The sequence below is a fragment of the Leiobunum rupestre genome, chromosome 1 (genome assembly GCF_980474605.1).
Source record: "Leiobunum rupestre chromosome 1, qqLeiRupe1.1.hap1, whole genome shotgun sequence".
In the NCBI taxonomy this organism is placed as follows: domain Eukaryota; kingdom Metazoa; phylum Arthropoda; class Arachnida; order Opiliones; family Sclerosomatidae; genus Leiobunum; species Leiobunum rupestre.
The window spans coordinates 88,565,584-88,591,237 of record NC_143384.1 but is presented as its reverse complement, the minus strand read 5'-3'; positions in this window follow the sequence as shown (position 1 = coordinate 88,591,237).

Below are 25,654 nucleotides of genomic sequence, written 5' to 3'. Positions count from 1 at the left end.
TACCCAAGGAAATCTTTTATCAGCCACTAAAAAGAAATGAGTTTTAAAAACCTTTACATTTTTGTCTTATGGTAGTATTTTACCTCAAAACGCCAATCATCCGGACTTTTGAAGGGAGCTAAAGCTGGCTTTAGTTTTCTTTTAGCATCTGACCAATTTGATACATTGAGTATATCAAAAAATTTATCAAACAGCCGTAGAAATTTCACGGTTTCATAGGATTCTTCCCCCACCATTACTTCCTGCTGCTCATTATCTGAACGCACAATTTCACTTTCATACAACTGTACGAGTCTGGGTGCACATGCATGTATCTGAGTTTAAGTGCAAGCCTTAGTAAAGTTGAGGAATCTCGTGTATAAGTCTTAACAACGTGGTCCCAAGGCATGAGTTTGCCACTTTTTTTCAGCTTTCTTATTAGTCGTTTAATTTGATATTTGTGTTGCTTCATTTTTCCGTTGTTTGCTAAGCCATTCTTCGCTGTTTTGACGCAGATACAAAGTACAATGGCCCAAAGTTATTAAACGGATTTTTACAGCGGTAGCCTACTACATCTTTGTGCAAACGTTTTTCGCTCTCAGTAGAAAATTTTATCAGTTTTTGATTCGTTGCACCCTTGTCGCATACAACTGCAATTATATTGAAACCAGATCCTTGCAAATGTTATATGGCTTCCCATAGTGTGGAGTATAAATCTTCGGCCTTTAATTTATCACATGGAAAATAGGCATACGCGTATTTGAAGTTTGTAGATATACCCCTGATCAAAATTTGCAATACATGCGTGGTTAAATTAACTTCTTCAGGCGAGTTCTGCATTTTCTTTCCATTTCCTCTACTTTTAGTCTAAACGTGTTTAGATTGGTGACACCAATGAGCTCTCCGGTATTACTATGAAATACAAGATGTTGTTTCACTTGTATCTCAACCAAAATTAACGTAAAATATTTTTGGTGGTCTTCTAAATGATCGAAATCAATTTTTTTACTCATTTCTAAGAGTGTAGCCTCGTCAAAACCACTTTTGGGTGTGATATCAACTGAATAATAAAACAACATTCTCTTTGATGGTAACGGTATAGCTTGTCTTAAAGCTTCGTAGGTTGTTGGTGACTTAGCTTTTATTGAAAGACACCACTGTATTACATCTGGGTGCCATTTACGAGGTCTTGTTTTTTTGTTGCGTTCAGCTTTAACTGTTCTCGTAATAGCAGCTTTTGAAAAACTGTTTTGCTTTCAAAAGGATTTTTTTCTCAAATATTTTAAAAATCAAGGCTTTCTTCTTGGGACATGAAAAATCCATCATTCTGGTACATTTTTTATATTTTATTTTTCAACTGTTTGATTTTGCTATTTTGGATTGTACTGACAACGTATAGAGAATCATATTTTTCACGAAATTGCTTTGAATCTAAGAATCGTATTTTGGTAAACTTGCTATTAGGATTAACAGTGATAAGTCGGTTTTTTTCTCGCTTCTTTCTCCTTTGTAAAGCCTTCTTTGGAGGAGACAGTTTTTACAAAGTTTATTTTCATAAAGGATAAACTGCTGACATTTTTCAGCTCTTATAGATTGACTTGATAAGCAAACATACATTGATTTTAGGTATTCGTCTTTAAATGAGACAAATAGTTCACCTTGAATGCCTTGACAGCAACTCCAACTTTCCAATTCAAATAAAACGCTAATTAAGTCACCAAGTTATTTAATTGGCTCTTGGAAATCAATAGATGAGCTGTTGAGAGCAACGTGATCACCGCTAATTTCCTTGTCACAAAATGTCAAAGTTATTATCATACTTGGTTTTAAACAAAGCTTCAATAATTCACGGTTTCTAAACACTAAACCTATTATGGCCTTGGAATTTTGGACAGGTTCAAGCTTTGACTCCATACTCCAATTAATTGATTCCATATTATCAGATTGATGATTTAAAAACAATTTTGCGAGATGTTCAAGAGATTCAATAGGTTTTGACAATTATTTAAGTGCAGGATCCTCCATATCTTGAGTTAGAGTATCTGCAGGTTCAGAATCTCCGTTATAATCCTCAATAACCTACAGTTATCAATATTACGTTAATATAATTCTAATTTGAGTATCCAACAAGGATACTACCCGAGGTGGTTATCACCGATTTTGTTGAAACTCAGGGGTTAGGTAGACCTTATGGTAGTATGAAAATTCCCAAAGGGAAAAGTTGCAATGGGCTTTAGTTTTCCCATGGCAACTGAAAATGTTTTCAACCTCTCCATTTAACCAAAATTGATAAATTTTACCCAAAATCCTTAATCAATTTTACCCAAAATAAGTCAAATTCATCTTTTTGGGTAAGTTTTGAAAATTTCATTTTTTGAAGTTTTTTAAGTAAGTAAGTACCCTGTGAAACCGAGAAAACCCCATGCTTTTGAAATGGAGATTATTTTGTTTTGAGACATCAAAAACATTTTCGTTTGCCATGGAAAACCTAAAGATCATAGCAACTTTTCCCTTTGGCAATTTTCATACTACCATAAGGTCTACCTAGCCTCCGAGTTTCAACAAAATCGGTGATAACCACCTCGGGTAGTCTCGTTGTAAGTTATGTGACTCACCGTAGCTTCTTCAAGATCAACAGGATGTTCCTCCTCTTTTACTCCTGAATTACTTATAATTTGAGCTGGCATCACAATGTGTTCTAAATAAGTTTTCTCTTCAATGACTTGACTGTCGTGCTAACAAAATATCCCAGATATCAGAATAACAAATTTATTTGATTAAAATTTGATTGAACTTACTTCATAGTCAGGCACAGGATCCGGATTGTCAATAGTAGGTCCAAAACCACCAAAAAAATGATGCGAACAGACATAACGAGGTTTTCTTACATCAACTGTTTGGATCTCCGGCCTATTTATTGAGCGTAACCATCTCACATACTTTTCATATTATGTGGTTGGTTTTGGAACCCCCTGCTCGATCTAGAATGCCATCTAGTGTCTGAAATCGGTAACTTTTGGCGGAAGAGCCCCAATTAGAGACACAAAACGTTACGTTACTGTGCCGTCAAATATCGCTTTTCTGGCCTATTGTTTTATGGTCTTTTTAATTTCCAGAGGCGTCTGTTCAAATTGGAATTTCTCATCCCCCTGAGCGACCGGAATACATTCACAGAGCGGTTAGAAAAATTTAAAAAAAAATTTCAAGTTGATTTGCTTATTCAATGCGATTTTTTAAATAAAACAAATCAACTAAAAACTTTCATTTTCAACATTTTTCTCATCGCACTGTGAGCACATTCCGGGAAACGGACTATTTCGTCGCTCAGCGCGATGATAAATTCCAATGTAAACATACGACTGCCTCTCTCGGTACGATCTCGCTTAACTCGCAGTCAGCGCTTTCTAGTGAACAAATAATCCTACCAACAGAGGACACAGTGCTAAAATTGAGCAGACTAGCGCACCGATCAGACTCACCGCGCCGTGAAAAATCACTGACTGAGCAAACTAATCGGCGATCTGCATGAGCTTCTTCAGTTGAAGAGAAAGAAAATAAAATCGCCGGTTGTGAGCTCTCGCTCAATTGATCAAACCAGCGAGAAAATTCTGAACATTCATTTTCGGAAGGTGATCACAAGATCTGCACACCTCTGTTTTTTAGGCCAATGCAAATAGCCACCTAAATTGTGGCGCTCAAAGGCGTCTGTCCTCTTCCTTTAATAGGTAAATACGCCCATGATGATAAGTCGTAGAAATAGCAGCCAAAACCTATTTCACAAATTGTATTTTTGGTTCGGTTTTCCTACCCTCAAATTAAGTTGATAATAAGAAAAAATGAAAAATAAGAGTTCCTCTATTAAAACTGTTATGAATAATAAAAGATCACAATCTATAAGGAAATTAATAAAATATTAATTTAATGAAATTAATGAAATACTAATTTAATTAAATTATGGAATATTATTTAAATTAAATTATGGAATATTAATTAAATTAATTGAATATTAATTTAATGAAATTAATTAAATACTAATTTAATTAAATTATGGAATATTAATTAAATTAAATTATGGAATATTAATTAAATTAATGGAATATTAATTAAATTAATGAAATATTAATTAAATTAATGAAATATTAATTAAATTAATGGAATATTAATTAAATTAATGAAATATTAATTAAATTAATAGCATATTAATTAAATTAATGAAATATTAATTAAATTAATAGCATATTAATTAAATTAATGGAATATTAATTATATTAATAGAATATTAATAAATAAATTAATGAACTATTAATTAAATTAATGGAATATTAATTAAATTAATGGAATATTAATTAAATTAATGGATTATTAATTAAATTAATGGAATATAAATTAAAATAAATTAATTGAATATTAATTAAATTAAGTTAATGGACTATTAATTTAATTAAATTGATGGAATATTAAATTATTGAAATTTATGGAATATTATTTTAATGAAATTAATGGAATATTAAATTATTGAAATTAAAGGAATATTATTTTAATGAAATTAATGGAATATTATTTTAATGAAATTAATGGAATATTTATTTAATGCAATTAATGGAATATTTATTTAATGCAATTAATGGAATATTAATTTAATGCAATTAATGGAATATTTATTTAATGCAATTAATGGAATATTAATTTAATGCAATTAATGGAATATTAATTTAATGAAATAAATGGAATATTTATTTAATGAAATTAATGGAATATTAATTTAATGAAATTAATGGAATATTAATTTAATGCAATTAATGGAATATTTATTTAATGAAATTAATGGTATATTAATTTACTGAAATTAATGTAATATTAATATAATGAAATAAATGCAATTTTAATTGAATGAAATTAATAAAATAATAATTAAATCAGTGTAATATTAAATTTATCAGTTTAATTGGTTTATTCAGATAAATTTGCTTCTTGCTCCCGGGAGACTGCCATCACGAAAGATTTCGAATATTATCTACGTTCTCTGTGATCATTACGTACTTCTGCCGTTACTCTACGCGCTACAATTCGCCCATACCTTGAACTGAGTACCTGTGTTAAAGATTTAATCGTCTCCAGGCGTTAAAGGCGAACGGTCCAGCTTTAACCAGTTAAAAATGAAAATTTATGGCGAAAACCACATAAGAAATATTAAGTGGTTAATTTTTAATTCAGTGGTTAATTTTTAATAAAATAAAGAAATTTCGGGCGCTGGCGATACACCTTAAGATGACGGCGAAAATTCAAACCCAAATACGCGGTTTACGAGGTTACCGCCCACTTTTAAAATTGTGTAGTTTTTTACTTGCGCCATCTAGTGAACAAAACGTGAACTTCCAATAAATATGGCGACTCTCTGCGTAATGTGATTTTTATAAATTTAGCAAATTTTTAAATTAGTGTGTAAAAGTAACTATTTAGCATATATTTCTTGTGGAACAAAATGTAGCAAGTTTTGTTTTTTAAATAGAAAACAATATTTAAACAATAGGTAAAGTGTACATCTTTTAAACTATTACACCATTTAGAGCACCAAGGCTTATTTGCATTTGTTTTCCAGGAGATTTATCATTCACAAATCCAGGACATTTTCCGAAGGATGAATGGGTTGATGGTGTGGAAAACTGGCCAAAAATTACTAAAGAAAAGATCTCTAATTATGTTTTTAATAGCCAGGGGCGGCTACAGACAAATATTTGGGGGGGGGGGGTGCACCGTCGGAGATTTTTTTCAAGACATAAAAAAAAGACACTTGTGGATTTGTATACTACTTACAGTACTAGAAAAGTGGTGTAGGGGAAAGAGGAATACTGGGCCTTGATTTAGGTCAAGAGAGTCCATCCATGGCACTGTAGGTATTAGTGCAACATAGGCATTCTATAAAACCATAAAACTCTATAAAGCTTTTTAGACATTTTTAGAATTTTTTTATAAGAAAGCACTGGCATTTGATATTCTAAAGTTCCCATAAAACCTATCGTTTGTCCCTTATATATAGGCCTACTAGGTTTAGTTTCGACGAAAATTACGACGCCATCGTTGAACGGTTGCACTACAACCGTAATTTCATAAATAGGCTTACTAAAATAATTTTATCACTAAGATACTTGTGACTTACCATAATCGCATACGTGCACTCAAACAAGTTGAAGGAGCGACAAAAACGAGGTTTTTGTGTAGTTATAAATTGTAATTATAAATAACAATAACATTTCCTGAAGTTTAATAAAAACAAACACAATGTGTCGTACATTTTCCATTGGCCTGGCTCGCGCCCTTGCCTCCTCTAGAAGAAGGAATGGAAACGGCCGTCATCGCGCTCGCGTCAACGCCCCGCCGTTAAGAGCTGCAGCTGCCGCGGCCTTGGAAATTTATCTCCGAATACGGTTCTCGATTTTCCAGAAGTGAGTCAGTGACTCGGCCTGCAGCTGCAAGAACTTTAGCATATAGGTGACGGTCGAAGTTCCGCTGTTAAAGCTCTGGTAAATTTATCTCCGCAGGTATACGTTACGTAGCTCTTCTGTAGCTGCAGTATCTCTTGCATGTAAAAGACCGTGACGGCATGTAAACAGTAAGCTGTATTAATTTTTCTTACACGTATATTAAAATGATACTCATCGTAAATGTCAACTATTTTGGGGGGGGGCATGACCCCCATGCCCCCCCCCCTCTGGAGCCGTCCCTGTTAATAGCCCTGCATGTGATAATCAACTAGCGGACGCAAGGAAAAGCTTGCAAGCTAACCATTACCGAGAAAGTGGATGGGTGGGGAAATTAATGTTAGCTTATTTTGGTGACAATTTAGTTGCTTTAAAGGGCGATGTTACCCATCCCAAAAGTTAACCAAGAAAGATCATAATGCGTGGTTTGTTTTTAAATCTGATGGGACAATTTTAACTGCGTTTTGCTCGTGTATGGCTGGAAAAGCCCGAGTATATAGCCATGTGTCAGCATTAATGTTCAAAGTGGAATTTTGGAATACAGAACTGCAAAAAGGTCCTTCATGCACGGATGGACCAAACCAATGGAATTCAGTTACGAAAAGAAACGTATATGCTGGCCACATGCTACCGTTTATTGTGGATTCATTTTTGAGAAGAAGCTGAAGTTGACGCACCTAAGTACCTTTCTACAAAAGCAACTGCTTAACAACTGAGCTGTGATTATTTACGTGAAATATTTTGTTTTAATATATTTCAGACAAAGTACAAACTTTCTTTTCGAAATATAACATTATTTTGATTAAACATTAATGTTGTTGGTAAAATGCATAACTAGTTTAAATTAAAATAGACAAATTACACAGATAATTAATTTCAATATTAAAACTTCCAACTTCTTTCAAAGTAATTGAAATCGTAATTACTTTGAAGTAATTAAAATTTCAATTAATTTGAAACGCTGCTTTAAAATTGAAATTAACTTTTTGTGTGTAATTTGTCTATTTTTTAAATTGTTTTCAAATTAATTGAAATATTAATTACTTTGAAACAAGTTGGAAGTTTTTATATTGAAATGAATTATCTGTGTAATTTGTATATTTTAATTAAAACTAGTTAGTTCATTCATGTATCATAGACAATGTTTACTTTAAATCTCATTTGTTGAATTTATTTCCTTACATTGCGTACTTTTACCAGCGTTAGTAGGCTGCAAATTACATGAAGCCTCCCACTCGGTCATAATTTTATCAACTTTTTGGAAAATGATAGTGGCAAAATTCCTTTTAATATTCTGATACCTTTTAATTTTCCAATGATTCTTTCAACCTCTATTCGTAACGTTGCGATTCTTCTGGTCTCAAACGACAAATCACATTTTAAAATAAAAAAATAGTTGATATTTCACCCACGAGATGGCGCCTGTAAAAACTATATACTCGCAATGGCAGCCTCCATAGATTTCCGTCTGTAAACCACGTATACTTGGCGTTATTTTGCGTTTCAACATTTTAGGCCAAAAACTATTTTTTCAAGACCAAATAAGCTACGTGTAAGTATATTGAACGTCTTGTTGATCTTTTGATATGCAAATAGGGCAATATTTGGAAAGCTTGGCCGTTCCCCTTTAATCTATGGTGGCGTAGATCAAATTAGTAAAAATTTGCATAAAAGATCAGTTACTGTATGGATTTAAAATCATTGTTTATATACGCGGAGCTATCGGACCGCGGTGCTTCTTCAGCCAAACAATTTTTACAATGTGATGAAACTCCCGAATAGGTATCGAAACTAATCGTCAAGTTTTTTAATAACACTTATTGTGTACAAAAAGTGGTTTCTAATATATATTTTATATCTCGCTATTCGAATGTACAAGGGCCGTAATATTTAATTTTTAATTTCACCCATTTTGTTCAAATTGATCAAAAGTTTATCAATTTTGATTTTTTTCGTCACTTTTATCTATTTTTTCTATTTTTGACATTTTTTAAATTTTTATTTGATCAAATTTTTCACCGGTCAGAATCCCATGTTATTTTCAAAGGGAAAATTAAAAACAATTTCTGTCAAAAACATTTTTCGTTGCCTTGGAAAAACCGTTGCCCATTGAATAAATCCCCTTTAGGTTTTTTATAATACATGAAGATCTACCAATCCCTCGAGTTTGAACAAAATCGGTGGATTACACTTCGGGATGTCTCCTTGTAAGAAACTCGGTCTTTTGGCTAAGATCAAAGTGTAGTATCTTGTATACAGGGTGTTATGGATAAGAGTACCGAAACTTTCTGTATGCATTCTATGGGTCTCTATGAGTAAAAAACGTCTAATAAACATGGGTCCTAAAGTGCTTCGTTTCAGAGATATGGGCTCCCAAAAAAATACCCCAAAAAACCAGACACAGCCTTAAATCTGCCAAACAACATTCTTCCTTGAACCAAATAGTTTTCATTAAACTATTAATTGTTTTTTATCCGTGAGGCGATAAAGTTTAATAACAAGTGGCAAAAGTTCATAAATGTCCTTTTAGAACTAAAATGAGTTTGAAGACAAAGCCATATTTATTTGTATCTTTAATTTTGATAATTAAAATCGTTCGTAACGAAAAAGTTTTTATTTTATTTGGAACCGTGTCAATAAAATTAAAATGGCTTTGTCTCATTTTACTTCTAAAAGGACATTAATGAACTTTTGCCACTTGTTATTAATGTTTCTCGCCTCACGGATAAAAAACAAATAATAGTTTAATGAAAACAATTTGGTTCAAGGAAGAATATTGTTTGCCAGATTTAAGGCTGTGTCCGGCTTTTTGGGTTAGTTTTTTGGGAGCCTATATCTCTGAAACGAAGCACTTTAGGACCCATGTTTATTAGACTTTTTTACTCATAGAGACCCATAGAATGCATATAGAAAGTTTCGGTACTCTTATCCGTAACACCCTGTATAGCGGATATACCTAATTACTTAACCGTCGACAACCACAGTCAGGCTACCATGAGATAGTATACCAAATGCGGTTGGCCTAAGTTGAAAACAGTAGATTCCTAAATAGCGGACAAACATATATATATAAAAACATTCATCTTTATATATTAGATTAATCTTTCTTACTCTCTTGGTAAATACCCTGAGAACATAAAAAAGACAATTATTATCCCAATATTGTAAAAAGGGGAAGGTAAATGTTCCACCCAACTATCGTCCTACATCTTTATTATCTTATATTGCTAAAATCTTCGATAAAGCGTTCCATAAAATATTGAATAAGTTCGCTGAAAAGCACTCCTTAATTTCTGATTATCAATTTGCTTTTCGATCTGGGAGCAGTAAGTTCTCTAGACGCTATAAATTGTACGTATAAAAACATAATTAAAGACTGGGATTCTAGAGGGCTCTGCCTAGGTGTTATTTGGATCTTCGTAAAGCGTTTGAGAGTTTGCCGCATAAAATATTATTTAAAATGATATAACCTAGGTATTCGTTGTGTGGCGGGTGATTGTATTCAAAGATATATCTCTCTAATAGAATGTGCTTTACAAAAGTAAGCCAAACTCTTTCGTCTCCTATTGCGCTTGGCTCTGGCGTCCTACAGGGTTCGATTATCTCTTTTCTTCTTTTTAATCTTTTTATCAATGAGGTTATTCAATTATTTTTACCTCTCCGAGAGGACTATGTCCCCTATGAGGTGTTTTACAATCACCGTGTCTGTCTGTCGGTGGGTCCATGGACTAATTAACACAGGGATACTCCGTCCCCATGTTATACCCATAGGGAGCTCCGAAAGACCCTTGTTAAATTATCTTCCTCTTTTTGTCTCCCCCAACAGAATTTTACTCTGGTCAAAACGTCACAAGAAGGAAACGGCTACCGCCATATAGTAGTTTTCAATATCACTTCTGAATTTTGAACAATACAGCAAACGGTTTTGTATCAGTTTTTACAACGGTCTTTTTTGCCGCGACAATACGTTTTATGATATTTTTTAGCATTAGATTATATTTTTATTGTGAAAATGAAAAACTCTGTTTAAATAAATCGTGTAAAAGTTAATCAAGATACAGCAATAAACAGCATACAAGTGGACTTTTTTACCATTCCCTAAACCAAAATTCTGAAATTGAAAGCGATGCAAAGGCTGTTTTTTAAGCCTTGGTAAACACTTACCAGAAACAAAATTGACATCCAATTCTTTTTCTCCCTTTTTTTAGTTGATAAATTAATTACCTCTCCGAGGGGACAAAGTCCCCTAGGAGGGGTTATACAACGACCGTGTCTGTCTGTGGGTCTGTGGGTGGGTCTGTCTGTCTGTCAGGACTGCGAACGCGTTCGCATTTTCGGTGCAAAGTGTAATCACTGCGTACGCAGTTTCTCAAAGGGTTGGCAAAACCACCGTGTGACGGTGAGCGTTAACGGATGCATTTGCGGTTTGGTTTGGATGGTGTTTTTTCGCTCACCGTCGTGACGGTTTGGTGTATTACGTTTTTGTAATGTTTATGCGTAGGTTGTGAGTGTTGAATTTGTTGTGTTTGTGTTCTGATGGTTGTGCATGTTGAGTCTGTTGTGTTTATATGGGCGTTTTCTCTCCAACTTCTTCTTAATGACTTTGGGACGGACCGAGTGCTGAGTGTAATGCTACCTCTCAACGTCCAATGGCAGGGTTTCCACCAGTTGTACACGGTATTCGTCTTAGTATCAATTTGCATCGGGCGGGATTTGAACCCGAGACCTCCTGATTGACAGGCGGACGTTCTACCACAGAACCACCGACACTTGTTACGCCTTATTGAAAATTAGACCTTCAGCTTTATCGGAAGCGTATTTAATAGAGTACGAAATTTTGGTTTAATTGAAATAGAATTGAAATTGAAATTATTGCATCGAAGAAATTCTAATTTAGCGTTTCTCTATTGATTAAAAACAAATGCGCCACCCAGGTTTCGAACCCAGACCATTCGGCTTGGCAGTCGAGCGCTCTACCACAGAACCACCGATAGCTGCTTAGATTCACTGAAATTAAGACAGGCATCGTAAGCATAATAGGTAATAAAGTCTTTTTTTATTAATGAATTTATGAAGGCCTAATCTGGTATTTTTTAAAGGTTAAATCTTGTTTTAGCGCAGTCAGCCGAGATTAGAGGGTTAAAGGGTAGACCCTGTGGGTGGTCCACTTTTTTAACGACCTATATATAGTTCTGTTAATTCAAAGGAGATAATTTAACGTTAATTGCTTTAAGAGCTGGCGGTTAGTCAAGTGGCTCTCTGTGCTTTGTTGATGGTAAGGTTTTTGCTTCTTGTAAATACATTTGGTGTGGATATTTGGATATCTACGATTTCTAACGCAGTCAATGATTTCTTGGGTGTGCGAGTCATTATATGATATTGGAAATTGGACGGCATTGGTGTTTTTCATGTGGTATGCGTCACAACGTCAACAGGAAGTGAACGAGTCGTCCACTACCAGATATCTACGGTATCTTCATCAAGGGCGAGTGTTGAAATAAAATGAGCGTTAAAGATGCGGCAAGTATTTCGTAAGCGAGTAATTCCAAAAAGCCTCTGTAGATATTTCTTTCATTAAAATTTGCTTCGTATTATATTTAACTGATAAACTTGTTCTGTAAAAGGGTTTAATTCAATTGTGCATTGTTATAGTACGTCTAACTTACTGTTGTAACTACTTAACTTATGATATTCTGAATAAATTAAAATTGGTCGTTTCGTCTCAATTATTTTAATTATAATTAAAATTTTATACCGGGCGGGATAGAAATGGGTTAATATTTTTAACAAATAACTCTAAATTGCGGAGATATATCTTTAAGGGTTATCTCGAGAAATTAATACCACTAGGGACAATTCTTCCGAGGAGAGGTATATTTTGGCTTGCCAACTTGTTTTATATTTACTTCAAATTAAGAAAAACAATTCTAGCTAATTTAAATCCGAAAAACAAAACTTAACGCGCTACAGCATGTTTCCCACATGACCTAGCTTATGTTTATTCCCCCCTTTTCTCATCACCATTTGACCCTAGTTTTCCGCTAGTTCTTAACTCTACACCAGAGCGCACATTTAACAATCGTCGGAAGCTAATATTCGGGAACGTGGTGTCCCTGTGTTAATTAGTCCATGGTGGGTCTGGGCAATTTCAGGGCAAAGTGTTATCACTATTTTGTCAGTTTCTTGGAATTAGGGAAAAGCTTTCTCCAAAAAGCCCTCTTTTTGTCATTGGATGAAGTATAATTTTCGTTTTCAATTTGAGTTAGAATCGGGCGGGACTCGAACCCGAACCCGAGCAGGTGACCGTTCTACCACAGAACAACGGTTACACTTAACGCTTCACTGAAAATTAGGAACTCTTCCTAGGAGAGGTAAATTTTGGCTTTCCCAATTTGTATAAAGATACTATATACCTTTATTCCGAGGATACTCTGCTGTTAATAGGTGGTTATTGTATAAAAACCATTATATCGAAAGACAAAAGATATCTCTCTATAATTAATTCATGGCTTAAAAATAATGGTTTATCTTTAAACATTGATGAAAGCTAATATATTAATTTCCATAACCATGGAAAAAAACCTGACACTACTAACAACCCGGTAAAAGTAAATGAGATTGCCATTAAAAAGTCGAAAAATGTTAATACGTGGGAGTCTGGTACGACTAGACCCTCTAGTGGAACGAACATATTGACTTCATTAATTAAATTAATTTAATGTTCATTAAATTAATTTAATATTCATTATATTAATTGGTTCAAAGAAATTTAGGTCCTTTTTAAAACAGCAGATGTTTTTTTGATAAAGATTCATGTACATTTATCTTAAGCCTATGCTTATTAATATTGAGATGTCAATTTGATTACTTGAGAGGTTGAAGGTGTTTCAGATACGTTTTATGGGATCTCGCTTATTACCGGTACATAGAATAAAGATTTCAGGACAATCAATATAATTGTTTAAAAGGTTATACGTAAACATTGCTTCATGATATTTAATTCTGTTACTTATTGGAACTAAATTTTTTTGTATCTAAAGTTAGTAATTGGAAAAAAGCTATAAGAGTACAACTTTGCAAATATGTTCTGAATACCTTCCCGATGACATTTCTTAACTATTCGCTACACCCATAACAAACTGTGGAGCAGTATTCTATTTTAGATCTGATTAGAGTAACATAAGGCATACGAAGAACTCTGGGATAGTGAAATTTTTTAGATTATTTTAAGATGGCGAATAATTTCCTAGTACATTCTTTTTTAAACTTACGATATGGGGAGAAAAATTAAGTGTATTATCCAATGTAAAACGTAGACCTTTCACACAACTTTCAGTCTTTAAAGTGACGTTGGCTATAGAATATTGGAATTTTAGAGGCTAATGTTTCCTTGAAAACGAGACGACAATAGTTTTTGAACTGTTATAGGCATCGAAATATTAATTACCCGGACGTGGATTTTATTTATATTATTATTAAGAGTCTCACTGTCCGTGACTGAAGCGATGGTATTGTACGTTTTATTATCATCGGCGTTTGCTTGTATGTTACATAGTTAGTGAATTTGAAGATTATAAATAAAAGTGGACCGAGACACGATCCCTGAGGAACGCCACGTTTAGAGACGTATGAAATGGTAGTAATTGTCCCGTTAATTTTCAATATATTCGACCGGTCCCGTAAATAGCTTTCAACCCATTTTAAAATACTACCACCGAGGCCGTACCCTTTTATATTGGATAATAAAATTTCAAGTGAAATACAGTCAAACGCCTTACAAGAACACTGTGTCAACTTGATCTTTATCTTCCACTAAAGGAATTATGTCTTTCATAAAGGAGACTGAGTTCGTGGCTGTCGATCTACCATTACAAAACCCATGCTGACGATCTGAAAGAAATGTTTTAAACCAAGAAAATAGATTCTTGTAGAATATGGTTTCGAAGATCTTAGAGAAAACACTTAGGAGGGATATTGGCCTGTAATTTTCTACGGCGCCCTTGAAGCCTTTTTTAAATATTGTTACAATTATAGATTTTTTCCAACTCTCAGGGAATTTTACACACCTTATCGAAAGATTAAAAATGTGACATAAGATTGGAGCAAAGATTTCTATGCAGCCTTTAACAATTAAAGGTCGTTTGCTGTCCACTAATACACAGAAAATAACCAATTAATGTACATAAAATAAACAATTAATGCAAGCAAAATAACCGATTAATGAACGCAAAATAACCGATTGGCCTACGAAAAAAACCAATTGACACAAGAAAATATACAATTAATGAACGCGAAATAATACCTGAATTCACGGAAACTAACCGCTATATACACAAATAGATAACTCCTTAATACACGCAAAACCGCTGATTAATACGGTATAATTTGAATAAAAAACACGGTTTTTGTTTTCAAACTTAATGCTATTCGAACTTTATAGGCGCTTTTTTTAATCTAAATGTACGGGTAATTTAACACTTAAAAACTACGTGGGGAAAGACGTGCTAACTGGTGACATGATCATCGTTTACCAAACGTGTTTCGTATACGTTTTAGAAACCTCGATAAAACACGTAATATGTACGTGATTGTGCTACCTGGGTCAAGTGTTAATAAACTCCCATTTTAAATACGACGGGTAAACCAAAATGTTGGTTACCCCGATTTTACCCCACTACTCAGTGACTACTAAAATAAATTAAGAAAGGAGTCTCACTAGTAAGGCGTACTACTAAAAAAAATATTCTTATGTCTAACCCTGCATGCCACTCGCGTGGGCTGATTTTTCAGAAGTGTTCAACGTAATTTAAAATTAATGACAAGACGTAAACAATTGAATTAAATTCGTCTGCTAGCAATTCTGACTTTTCGCGGCGTGTTATTCTTCAGCAGCGCGTATATCTTTAACTAGGCTACTCATCTAATACTTCCCTATCGAAGACCCTCTTCTCCTCGGTACTCCATGTAAGGTAGAGATAGTTTTACTATCTCGGTATTCAAAGATTACGACTTACGGAATCGTATTACCAAAGAACAGACGGTATCCTGAGCTCTTCGGAGTGCCATCCTCTTTGGCGACAAATTCATTGGCCGATCCCAACCATGATCTCTAGTTCACGCTCTTTTCATACTCTTTGCTACAAAACATCGCTATTTCTACTCATTTGGCTTTACACAAACCACCGTCGGTCTTCAAAATATCAAACAAAAATTGGACAGCAGCATTTATTTTGCCAGTCTTAAAAATACAAATGAAATAATTTAAACATGTTGTTTATAAAGCTCGCTTTCTAAAATCTAATGCGTTGAAAGGATCCTTTGCTAAAATATCGTTAGTTATTAAAACAACACATTTAGATTTTTACGCACCTTTTCTATTTCCAGTTTCTGAACCAACTCATAAAAAATTTATGAATCTAAAATTCCGACGCAGCCTTCTCATACTGCCAAGTCTATTTTGCAATATCATTCGAAGCCTACGTCTTCAATCCTTTTTGTTTATGAAGTTGCCAATTCTATCACTATTATTTATGTTATTCTTTCTAAAAATTAAAGGAATCATCTTCTACCAAAAACGATATACTGACGTAGCAGCAGAAGACGTAGTCGCAGATTTATCCTAGAAAAAACCAATAAAGAAACAATATATCCATCGCAGATTAAATCGTGAGATCGAGCCTAGTGAAAATGTTTTTGACATGTCTCGTTCCGTTGTATTGTGATACTTTTGGCGAGCTAAGCGACAGAAATTTACATCCCTCGCGAATGGGTAGTTTGAATTACCAACATGGTGAATGGTTGTAGGACATCGCAGATTTAGGCGTGGCATATCGAGACTTGTCAAAAACGTTTTTAAGCGACACATTTTCGAACTAGTGTCGAATTCTTGAAGTGACTCGAATATTGGATATGTATAAAAGTTTCGACTATTCGAAATCTGTTGTATTGAGACAATTTTGGCGAGCTAAGCGACATAAATTTACGTCACTCGCGATTGGGTAGTTTGAAATTTCATCATAATGATTGGTTGTAAGGTGTCGCAGATTTAGTCGTGACATTCCAAAGCTAGTCAAAAACGTTTTTAAGCGACACATTTCCGAACTAGAGCCGAATTCTTGACGTGACTCGAATTTTCGATGTGTGTAAAAGTTTCGACTAGTCGAAATCTGTTGTATTGAGACACTTTTGGCGAGCTAAGCGACAGAAATTTACATCAATCAATCAATCAATCAATTTATTAAATCCATTTCTTAGAGATATAGTATGGGAAGTAGGGACTAAGTCAATTTGTCACTTGCGTATGGGTAGTTTGAATTTCCACAATTGTGATTGGTTGAAAGGCGTCGCAGATTAAGTCGTGACATTAAGAGACTAGTCAAAAACGCTTGGTATAAATTTTAATAAACCAAAAGAATGGCGTTTTTCAATAATTATGTTAATTATATTTCTGTCCAATTACCGTTAAAGACCTCAAGTCCAATCACGATAAGTTTAGTCGAAACAAAAAGCACTAGTCAAAATTAAGTTTTGACATGCCCAAAAGTGTTGCTTGTGACACTTTTGACGTTTATACTTTTAAATAAAATTTATTAAAATGGTTTTATGCATTGTCAGATTTCTTTAATTTAACCGTGTACAAGATTAAAGATAAAACGAGCTGGCAAACGCCGTGATCGAAGAAATGACTAAAAATCTTAATCTTCACAGCTTTCGACTAACTTATTTTTCTTTAATTCTTAAACACCACTCGTCTGGTTCTAACACCTTTAAGTAATTTTGGGTCGAAAATAAGACTTATTACCAAGTTGGTCCACCGATGTTTAGGAGTACATACGACGAACATTTAGAGTCGAACATACGACGTCGGGACGACCCTAAATCAAGTAGGACATTTCGACCATATATAGTGCAGTCGGCCAACGTCTACGGTCCACCCGACTCCGTTAATTACGTCTGCCGAGGACGTCGGCCCGACTCCGATTTGCTACAGGTGAGACGGTATAGGTTGTTTGGGTCGAGATCTCTTTAAACAAAAACCAGAAAGTATTAATAGTTAATCATTTTTTGGCCATACAAGATCCATTCAACCTACCCGAGATTACTATTCCGGTATTACTCCGAAGCTGGCAGTTTACAACCACGATATCATCATGATCGGTGATTATAATCTGCCTGGCGCGGACTGGACGATTTTTAATACTAATCTGGGTTATTCCGGAGTGAAGTCCAGATTTTTTCGGACTTTCCGATACGCTAAATTTATCTCAAATTAATACCTTGAAAAATAATTGTAACAATATTCTTGACTTAGTTCTAACAAACAGTGACTGCGTCACCGTCAACCTCGATATCGCGGACCTATCAAAAATCGACGAATTTCACCCCCACTACGTATAACCTATGCATCTTGGATTCTGGGTCTAATGAAAGCTGTGGCAGCAACATCTATCAAGATTTTAAAAACGGCGACTATTTAAATTTTAATAAAAACCTGAGAGACGAGGAGTGGTCCCAATGAACGGATATTGGGGATGTTGACCTCGCCGTCGCAATCGTAGAAGACAAAGTTACCCCGGCAATCGCGCAAAATATCCCTAATAAGCCTAAAAGTAAAATTGGTTCTCCGACGATTTAATAAAAAAGCTCTATCAAGGTAAGCTTTATTAACATCATAAGTCTAACCGGAAAGGTAATACCGAAGATTTTACTACCTTTAAAACTCTTTGGAAAGAATGTGGTAAGCTTCTTAAACTCGATAAAAACAACTTTGAAAACTCTATTATTGATGATATTTAAACTAATCCTGAAAGATTGTGGACCTATGTAAATGAACGTATCAAGAACAAGAGCAGAGATTTAATTTTAAATTTTAATACATTTTGAGTTAAGTAAAAACGTGACACCTCCCCAGCTACGCCAAAACGAAGCAGCCAATTTCTAATGGTTGAATAAATTATGAGCTTATATCGTCTTTGTTTTATTGGTGGAAGCGTTGCAACTTCGATGGGATTCGGTAAATTAAAAGCCAATGAATGGTAACGGAAAGGCACTAGGCAAAAACGTTTGACATGGCCAAAAGTGTTGCTTGTGACACTTTTAGCGTTCCATAGTTCGAGGTCCTTTCTTCTAATGGCTTTAAATTTGCGGTATATTAAATAAGTGCTCCACCACCAAGAGCTTGAAAACCTGTGTCTTTATATCTATCAGTACGAAAACAGGTAAAATCTTGAGGTCCAAAGTCTTTATTATAATGAAACTTATGAATGTCAGCTAGAAACGTTTCATTTCGACAGTCAATCTCGTGATCAGATTGCGAGAGATTAGCGTATAAAGTGTCCATCTTAGACCTTAACCCTCTAAAATTCTGGTAGGTTAGTTAAATACTGTTACGAGTATTTACACCATTAGAAAATTTATCCATGCATAGTTCTATCGAAGCTATATTAATTTTATATAATTATTTAGTTAACTAAATATAACTTTAGTTAATTTAATATTAATTATTAATTTAATAATATTTTAGTTGATTTAATATTAATTTAGTTAATTTAAAATTAATTTAGTTGATTTAATTTAAAATTAATTTAGTTGATCTAATTTAAAAATAATTTAGTTGATCTAATTTAAAATTAATTTAGTTGATTTAATTTAAAATTAATTTAGTTGATCTAATTTAAAAATAATTTAGTTGATCTAATTTAAAATTAATTTAGTTGATTTAATTTAAAATTAATTTAGTTGATCTAATTTAAAAATAATTTAGTTGATCTAATTTAAAATTAATTTAGTTGATTTAATTTAAAATTAATTTAGTTGATTTAATTTAAAATTAATTTAGTTGATCTAATTTAAAATTAATTTAGTTGATTTAATTTAAAATTAATTTAGTTGATTTAATTTAAAATTAATTTAGTTGATTTAATTTAAAATTAATTTAGTTGATCTAATTTAAAATTAATTTAGTTGATCTAATTTAAAATTAATTTAGTTGATCTAATTTAAAATTAATTTAGTTGATTTAATTTAAAATTAATTTAGTTGATTTAATTTAAAATTAATTTAGTTGATTTAATTTAAAATTAATTTAGTTGATTTAATTTAAAATTAATTTAGTTGATTTAATTTAAAATTAATTTAGTTGATTTAATTTAAAATTAATTTAGTTGATTTAATTTAAAATTAATTTAGTTGATTTAATTTAAAATTAATTTAGTTGATTTAATTTAAAATTAATTTAGTTGATTTAATTTAAAATTAATTTAGTTGATTTAATTTAAAATTAATTTAGTTAATCTAATTTAATATTAATTTAGTTAATCTTATTTAAAATTAATTTAGTTATTCTAATTTAAAATTAATTTAGTTGATTTAATTTAAAATTAATTTAGTTGATCTAATTTAAAATTAATTTAGTTGATCTAATTTAAAATTAATTTAGTTGATTTAATTTAAAATTTATTTAGTTGATTTAATTTAAAATTAATTTGGTTGATCTAATTGAAAATTAATTTAGTTGATCTAATTTAAAATTAATTTAGTTGATTTATTTTAAAATTAATTTAGTTGATTTAATTTAAAATTAATTTAGTTGATTTAATTTAAAATTAATTTAGTTGATCTAATTTAAAATTAATTTAGTTGATTAATATTAAATTAACTAAATTAGTATTAAATTAACTAAATTATTATTAAATTAACTAAATTATTATTAAATTAACTAAATTATTATTAAATTAACTAATTTAATATTAAATTAACTAAATTATTATTAAATTAACTAAATTATTATTAAATTAACTAAATTAATATTAAATTAACTAAATTAATATGAATGAATGAATGAATGAAATGGATGTTTATTGTGCATCAAAACAGTACAAAAGTATCAGCAAGTCGATACACGCGTTGTACAATTGAAATATGTTACATCGAGTCAAATCAGATATACAATAATATTCGCGATACATATTTGATAAGTGTTAAGTTAAGTTCAGTATTAACGGAAGTTCAAATAATTATTTTGGACTAAGACATTTAACAGAGTTCAAAATATTACGTAAACTTTAAATTTTTGAAATCTGATATTTTGCAGCAAAAAAAGTCAATCTTGGAATCATATATATTTCCGTTTTTTTGAATCCGATTTAAAGGGTCCAAAGAACTGAATTTAGTTTTAAATATACTTGTGTTTCTTATTGCGTGGTTTGGAATAGATATGTTTATTGCTGACAAAAGTTTAGGACATGGGACCATATTATGAAATAATGTATACAAAAATACAAGTTCAATTAGTTTACGAGAGTGTGCCAATGAGTTTAAGCCAAAATCCTCTAGAATTTTTAGGTAGTTGTATTTGCGGGTGTTTTTTAAAAAGTAGAAATACAAGTTGTCTATAAATTTTGATCTGAATATATTCAATTTTCGATAGTAGGTATTCACTGCAACCGCCCCAGGCCAGAGAGCCAAACATCGCTCTCGATCGAACCAGCGATTGATACAGTAAAACGAAGTGTCGATACGATTTTAAATTTCTAGCGAGTTTAATAATATATAATATAATATATAATATTAAATTAGTTAATTTCATATTAATTTAGTTATTATAATATTAATTAATTTTGTTTAATATTAATTAAATTAAATTAATATTAATTTATTAATATAATATTAATTTAGTTATTTTAATAGTAATTTAGTTTATTTAATACTAAATTAGTTGATATAATATGAATTTATTTGATATGATATTAACTTAGTTGATTTAATTTTAATTTAGTTGATTTAATATTAAATTAGTTGATTCAATATTAATGTAGTTAATTTTATATTAATTTAGTTAATTTAATATTAATTTAGTTAATTTAATATTAATTTAGTTAATTTAATATTAATTCAATAAATGTAAAATTAATTTAATCAAATTTAATATAAATTCAATAACTTTAAAATAATTTAATTAATTAATTAATTTGAAATTAATTTATTAATTATTTAACCAATTAGTTAATTTAAAATTAATTTATTAATTATTTAACCAATTAGTTAATTTGAAATTAATTTATTAATTATTTAACCAATTTGAAATTAATTTCATATTGATTTTTTAATTATTTAACCAATTTGAAATTAATTTCAAATTAATTTTTTAATTATTTAACCAATTTGAAATTAGTTTATTAATAATTTTAACAATTTGAAATTAGTTTATTAATAATTTAACCAATTTGAAATTGTTATTTATTTTATAATAATTTATTCTATTTAAAATTAATTTATTCGAATTCAAATAAATTTATTCGATTTAAAATAAATGTAGTCAATTTAATATAAATTTATTCGATTTAAAATAAATTTATTCAATTTAAAATAAATTTATTTGATTTAAAATAAATTTATTTGATTTAAAATAAATTTATTGAATTTAAAATAAATTTATTGAATTTAAAAGTAATTTATTCAATTTAAAATTAATTTATTCAATTTAAAATTAATTTATTCAATTTAAAATTAATTTATTCAATTTAAAATTAATTTATTCAATTTAAAATTAATTTATTCAATTTAAAATTTATTTATTCAATTTAAAATTTATTTATTCAATTTAAAATTTATTTATTCAATTTAAAATTTATTTATTCAATTTAAAATTTATTTATTCAATTTAAAATTTATTTATTCAATTTAAAATTATTTGTATCACTTTAAAATTAATTTATTGAATTTATTAGCAAGTTAATTTTCTATATTTAAATTAAATTTAATAAATTTAGTTATTGTTTAATTTCACCAGATTAATATTTATTTATTAATTTTTATGTAATTAATAAATTTAATATTAATTTATTTGTTATTTCATATTTTTTAGTTTTAACTTAATTTGGACAATTAATTTTCTTTTATTGTTATATTTTATTAATTTTTGGTAAAATTATAATTTTAAGAATAATCTCTAACCCCTTTAGATAGAGGGCTCCATATTCCAATAACCAACATGAACAGGACGAAACGAAAAGCCGGCTTCTACGTCTCTTGTCTTATAACCTGCAAGACAGCTTTCAAATACCCAATAGGACATTCTTGCTTTGGAAAATAATGGCATTTAAGAGGAATTGCACGAAATTGTGCTCTTTGGAGTATAAATTCTGTGCATCATAGATTCAAACAATTAAAAAATAAGGTAAGTGATAAGTGAAGGCCATTCACGTCCTAACACATTTTTTCTTTTGGAGACTGTAGATGTAATCAAATGTATTGCTTTTTATGAAAATAACTAGAACAGGATGGTCACTCGTACTGCTACCCTCTAGGGTCAACGCCCTGCATTTGTCGGCCGCCTCGTCGGCTTCCATAGAAGATAATTTAGTTTTTATTTCGTATTTCCGAGACTGACAGCACGGTGTAAAATAACCAAAATTTATCTCTGTAATAAAAGGTATTTACTAAAAGAAAGGCGCATAAGCACTGCCAGACACGTAAGTTAAGCCATTCAATCCAAAATAATAATTCTTAGAATAAAAATATCCCTCTGACTTTTTATTGCTCGTTTCACGTTTTACCAACCGATGTTAAAACTCTGAGGAACGTAATTGAAAGTTTAAAGTTAGATGCCTAGGCTATCGGACTGAAACTAGAATTAAGCCTGGTTTCCAATTTAATTTTAATTTAATCGAGAAGAAGTGCTTGGATTACCAATATATTTTCTATCTTTTAAGAATGAGCATTTGTTTTAAATTATAGTTATTTATTTAAAAGGTTCCAAAATGACAATAAAGGCCTAGCCACGAAACTCCAGTAATTCTAACCACTCCCTGAAATACCGAAGTAATATCTTCATTACAACTAAGAGGGGAGGGCGTGGCCAATATCCGGTGCCAGTGTTGGCTAGGATGGGATGACTGGAACATTTTTGCCTAACTTTGTTGGTGAGTATAGGTTATGTCTCGACTTCGTAAAATCCGTTGCATTTTCGTTCACACAACATTAAAATGTGGCAGCGAAGAAAATTACACGTGATCCATAAAACAAATCGTCATCTTCGATAAAAAATGTTAATTTACATCAATTAAGGTATTTTTATTCATATGATCATTTAGTTTTGTTCAATCGAAATGATCTCTACGAAAATTATTAGACATAAATATTTTCAGGTAAGGTAAGACTCGAACCATTCTTGAACACTTGACCACAAAAAGCGTTTGTGTGGCCAACACGATATAAAAATAATTTATCCATTCAAAAACTTTGTTTACGATTCGTGTCCCTTACGAAAATGGAGGATCATAATTTGATCCAAATTTGATTTAATTTATTGGATCCAAATGTGATCAAAAATTGGACAGATCAAACGGAGATCCAATTACAGTTGGATCCAATTTTGTTTTTACTTTATGACCTCTCGATAAAATTTAGGATCCAATTTATATCAAATTGGGATCCAAATTGGATCAAGTATGGATAGATTTTATGAAATTTGAATGCCAATTGGATCCAATTTCGTCAATTGGGATCCAATATTTATCACCATTTGATCCAATTTCCTAAGTTGGGATCCAATATATATCACAATTTTATACATATTGGAATCCAATGAGCTTGGATCAAAGTGGGTTCCCATGAGATTGGATCAAATTGGGATCCCATGAGATTGGTTCAAAGTGGGTTCCCATGAGATTGGATCATATTGGGATCCAATGAAATTGGATCAAATTGGGATCCAATGAGATTTGGAACCCGACTGGATCTAATGATATTTGGATCCGGTCGGTATCCAATGAGATTTGGATCCCGACTGGGACCAGCATTAAAAGTACGGACTCTGGGCGGTAAGCAATACTTTGAAAAAAAGGAATTTTGGTGGCATGAATTAATTAACCTTAACAGCAGATACTACACTTTTCACTTAGCCGTGAGAGTCACTCACAGTGTAACACACGTGACAATTAACCATAGCCAAAAGGACGAGAACTGTCAATCTATGTGGAAAGTTTTTTTTACATAAATAACAAATCATGCCAAGAAACGATAAGAGACTATAAAGAAAAGCTAATCTTTAGGCCAAAAAGCTAGGAAACCTACAAAACCTGCCAAAAGACGTCTACTTTGGCCTAAAATGAAGAAACTGACCAAAAATGGCACGTGCTCTAAGTGCTCAAATGCGGTAAACGAAAATAATTGAGATAAATATAACAAAAATTAACAAAATCAATTAATTATATCCCCACCCAAATCCCTTGTTTTTACCCTGGTTCCGCTTAGATGGTAGATTAAATAAAACAAACAAATGTAATTGGCCAGAACCGAGTGACGTCACTGTAACTTTGGGAAGGCTAACTATTAGAGAACCGACTAAAGTGTAGAAGGCAGGGAACAGACTTAAAATAAGACGACGCGTAAACCAAAACCACCCAAACGAGGCTACCTTTTATAGCATTTTTTACTAACCTTGGGCGTTACTGACTAATCCACCAGTTTCAAATCGGCGCGTGGTCCATTGCTAAAATCGTTCTAGTTACATTCTGATTTCTATGCTGTAGAGTTTTATCGAAATGTTGCCAGTTGTTCGATAAATTTAACTATTGAAAAAAATATATATATTTACTGAGATCGATATTGTTCTGGCGGTCTCGCCAGACATAAAAAGAAGTCATCTAATCTCCTATCGCCTTCTATAATTATGTTTATACCATTGAGTTAGGAATATTTACTCTAGATTATTGAACACTCAATTGATATCCGCTATGGTGTCTCGGTTGGGACCAATTTCTAGGAACACTTACGGTGGCTGTCATTTATCATTATACGGTGCCGTCATCTATTTTAGAAATAATATATTTAAGCCACCGGCTTAAGTTATTCTCAGTGTTTCTAACCACTGGCGGTACATGACGACACCGTACAAGATTCCATACAAGATTCCAAGAAAGTGTCCCGGCGAAATATCAATTGGATCCAAATTTGATACAATTTTATTTGATCAAATTAATTCGGATCCTACTTGGATCCAATTCTTAGTTAAGATTTTTTGGATCTAAAATTGATACAATTTTATTTGAATAAATTAATTTGATCAAATTAATTTGGATCCAAATTTTATCCAATGCTATTTGATCAAAACAATATAGATCAAACTTGGATCCAATTCTTAGTTAAAAGATGTTTTTGATAAAAATTTGATATAGTTTTACTTGATCAAATAT